General features: G+C 38.0%; 2 long non-coding RNA genes across 2 annotated transcripts; one reads left to right on the top strand and one right to left on the bottom strand.

Annotated features, from left to right (window-relative positions):
- Window positions 1-887: 887 nt before the first annotated feature.
- LOC135118289 (uncharacterized) lies at window positions 888-3,406 on the bottom strand. The gene is made up of 3 exons (XR_010277484.1): window positions 3,075-3,406; window positions 2,572-2,882; window positions 888-1,716 (listed from the first exon to the last, which is right to left on the bottom strand). It is a non-coding gene; the product is annotated as an uncharacterized LOC135118289 (long non-coding RNA).
- On the top strand, window positions 1,578-2,562 carry LOC126055649 (uncharacterized). The gene is made up of 2 exons (XR_010277485.1): window positions 1,578-1,712; window positions 1,796-2,562. It is a non-coding gene; the product is annotated as an uncharacterized LOC126055649 (long non-coding RNA).
- Window positions 3,407-4,120: the final 714 nt, after the last annotated feature.

Below are 4,120 nucleotides of genomic sequence, written 5' to 3'. Positions count from 1 at the left end.
CCTTAAGAAAGGATTTTGATAAATTCCATCCCTAAGGGGATAAAATAGGGGATGAAAGTTTGTATACATCTTCTTAGATTTTATGAAGAAGTCCTGATGACGAATCAGAATTTTATGATGACGTTCGCTTAAATACGATTTTGATTAATTCAACCCCCATTCAACCCCCACGGGTGATAAAATAAGGGATGATGAAGGATGTAAAATGTATTAGTTTGAACCTATCAGTACGTAATGGAACGAACAAAATAATGTTTAGTTCTAAAGCCGTCTACACACTCGCGCGCGAACCGCGCGCGAAGGCGCGAAACACCCGCGTAACATGAGTGTAGATCCGATTCGCATATTCTTCGCGGCTTCGCGGCTCGTTCGCGCTGTGTTCCCCGAAAATTGTCGGTTTTTTGTCCCGCGACAAAGCGCTCGCAGGCGCGAAGCGCGACGTGAACGCGACAAGACTATACATTCGCGCCTCGGGCAGCTCAGTCGCTCAGTAGCAATTGACACGGATGGTTGTGTTTTAGTTTTTTTTTAGGTATATGCTACGATTTTGCTTGCAAAATGAGTAACGTGTGGAGCAATGAATTAGAACTAACATTTATAGAATGTTTTCGTGCTGAGCCGGTATTATGGGACATTAATTTGAAAGATTATAAAAATAAACTGAAAACCCATGATGCTTGGATGCGGATAAGTACGGTGATGGAAATACCAATTGATGAATTGAAAAGAAAAAGGTTCTCTCATGTCAAGCTATAGGAGCTACAAGGGAAAAGTTAAGAAGTCCGTTCAATCGGGAGCTGGTGCCGATGAGATATATCAGCCCATTTGGTTCGCTTATGAAGCAATGGATGCTTTTGGGAGATACTCTAAAGTGTAAAAAGTATGAATACGGTTAGTAGATAACTTTATTTTTTAATAGTTAGGTACTTAAATATTACTTAAATATTTTGTGAATTCGTTTCTTATTTCTGTGGCGTTATTTGCTGATCGCCGAGGTACTCTTCTCAAGTTACGAAAAGCGGATGTATTTTCTTGATCTGTCCTCCATGATCCAGGTTGTATAAGTACTCCATCATCATCAAACATATCAATAGATCCGGGTGGTGTATAGATATGTAAAGAAGTAGAACTTCGTCTCAAGAAGTTATGTAGTAGTATACAAGTATATGTTATAAGGCGAGCCTTTTGTGGTTGTAATGGGATTGGTTTTCTAAACACTCTAAATCTGGCCGCCAATATACCAAAAGTATTTTCTACCACTACCCGAGCTGAAGATAATCTTTTGTTGAATTCACGTTTTGCAGATCCTATGTTGTGCTGATCAGGATAGGGCTTCATTAAATGTTCTGACAGTGCAAAGGCTCCATCCCCCAAAAAAACGTAGGGCACATCAATGTTCGAACCTGGTAATGGATGCGGTGGTGGTAAATTTAAGCTGTTTGTACACATCTTGTTCCATAAAATACTATTTGTAAAAACTCCACCGTCACTTATTCTGCCTTGGCAACCAATGTCAGCAAACATGAAATTGTATTGACTATCAACTAATGCTAGTAATACTATACTGTAGGTTCTTTTATAATTATAGTATACAGAACCAGAATTGAATGGACAGTCGAGAACAATATGTTTGCCGTCAATAGATCCAACCGCTCGAGGAAACTTCCTTGCAAATCCTCTTTCAATACGCAGCCACTCTTCTGGACAAGATGGTATCTGCAAAAAACATAACATATATAAAACCTTCATGTAAAAAACAGTATTTAAGTGCCTAAATGTATGTGTGTTTTTTTAGGAACGTGGAATAAAGGAGCCTAAAGAAGTAAATCTCGAAGCTATTAAAGAGAATGTTGAAGAAATGAATGAAAATCGAAGTCAGTCTATTAACACCCAAAAAGACAGTGACCAGACAATCCACCGACGCAAAATCTCTTCAGAAGTGGTTGACGCAGGAAATGTCGTTAAAGACGCTCTTATCACCTTCAAATCCACGCTAAAAAGGAACCCATTACAGCCTATTCAGCAAGACGATGATTGCGATTTATACGGAAAACTATTAGCAAATAAGTTGCGAAAATTATCTGAAAAGAATAGATTGAAGTTGATGCACGACATTGATGGGATGTATTTACAATACCAATTTGATGACCCTTTAGTGATGACTCCATCGCCACCTCATTTTTATGAACCAAGAACAGGCACATCATCATCTACGCATTCAGAGCCTCCATTTCATTACGGGCAGGCGAATCAAAATACTTATTACCAAAATAGACAAGTAATATCAGCCCCACCTTCTAATATCATTATTCAATCGAACCGGCTAATTCGTACACCAGATTATCCTGTCCTTCATTTACCAGAGAACCAAGATGCAAACACATCTGATCATAATAATGATATAGTTCAGACAGCTTTTGACTTAAGTTAAATACCTACTGAAATTACCGAATTTTGTTTTTATTGTCTATTGAATTTTGTTATTATATTTGGTTGATTTTGCAAAGTTATATTCTAGATTCTAAGTAGTTCTGTATATGCATAATAAAAGTATTAAATTGATGTCCTTACTTTTATTTCATCCTCTAACACTTCACATAGGGCATGGCAAACTTCGGGTATAATTTTGATATTATTTGTGGTGAAACTTTGAACAAAAAATGAAGGCTTTCAAAGTCATCTCCTGTTGCTAAGTATCTCAGTGTTATAGCGAGACGTATCTGGGCAGGAATAGCTTTTCGTAATTGGGTGTCTTGTTTTGAAATTCGTGTTGAAATTTGACTAAGCAAATATTCAAAATCATTTAATGACATCCGGGAAAACTTTTGAATTCATCTGTAGGTTCTGCAACTAGTTCATTCAACTGCTCCTCCATGGTTGCACTGTAACAAAATACAAAGTTATCAAGTATCAGATCCCACATCACAAGATATGTTACAGCGGCGTATTACATTTTAACTGTTATTAAAACTGTAATATAGCTAAAAGTGAATATATATTTATTTCACCCATCTTGTACTACGTACTTACTATATCCTAAACTCTATGAGAAAGCATAATAAATTGGTACTTACCTGGTTCTGTTTCGGTGAATGGTGGTAATCCACCATCTCCGTTTTCTTTGCTTCTTTTGAATTGTTTGTTTTTTCTTTATGGCGTAACTATAAATTGCTAAAGCGCAAAGTAGCCCCGCAGCTGCTGTAGTGGTTTCACTGTCCATACCGACTACAAATAAACTATATTGATTAAATGCTTGGCGTGCATACGCGTCAAGTGCGCGAACTATACTGAGAGCCCGGCGCGAACCTCTGCCAGTGTGGACAGTTGGCAGTTCTTGCTCCAATTCGCGCCGCGATTCGCGTCGCGATTGGCGCCGTGATTCGCGCGCGAGTGTGTAGATGGCTTAAATGTTGAGAAGTTCTGCCTACCGCTATTAGATGGCGCTGTGCATTTTCGTCTCATTTCTGAATCGCGGCGTTAAGATTCTCCGCCAGTTAATTACCTTCGAACTGAACTGTAGGAAATCTGTTTGTTTGGTTGCTGCGGATTGCCTTCCTCACTGACATATTAAACATAAATATTTCTAGCGGATTATATTTGACGGTTCTTTTCTTGGCATTTTGTTTTGGTTAGTCGTTTTGGTCATAGACTGCGTTGTATTTGGCATTTGTTTTGTTTTCGTTTGGTTTAAGTTTAGGTTTTGTTGGTTAGACTTTTTTTTAAATGGCTAAAGAAAATCTAACCGTTAATGGAGAAGTTGAAGAATGTACTGTCGTCCCTATTGTTGGTGACGGTGCATGTTTGTTTCGTGCTCTCTCTTATTTAATGTACGGAACACAAGACAGAACAATGGAGGTGCGTACAGAAATTGTCAAATATGTGGTTAATGACTGGAGCAAGTTTTCAATTAAGTATGACCCACGACAGGAATGGTGATAACTATGTAACACCTGACGAATATTTTGCTGATATGATGAAAAATGCTATTTATGGCGGATTGTGTGAACTAATAGCAGCAGGATTAATATTCCCGTAATAGTTTTAGCGCCTAATGACAGATTAGTAAAGAATATTGTGTACAAAGAAGTTTTGTAGGCCCTAATTTTTTACACACGTTAAA

Source organism: Helicoverpa armigera, chromosome 20 (genome assembly GCF_030705265.1).
Source record: "Helicoverpa armigera isolate CAAS_96S chromosome 20, ASM3070526v1, whole genome shotgun sequence".
Classification (NCBI taxonomy): Eukaryota; Metazoa; Arthropoda; class Insecta; order Lepidoptera; family Noctuidae; genus Helicoverpa; species Helicoverpa armigera.
Note: the sequence above shows the minus strand (reverse complement) of the source record. Positions and strands in the feature narration are given on the sequence as shown.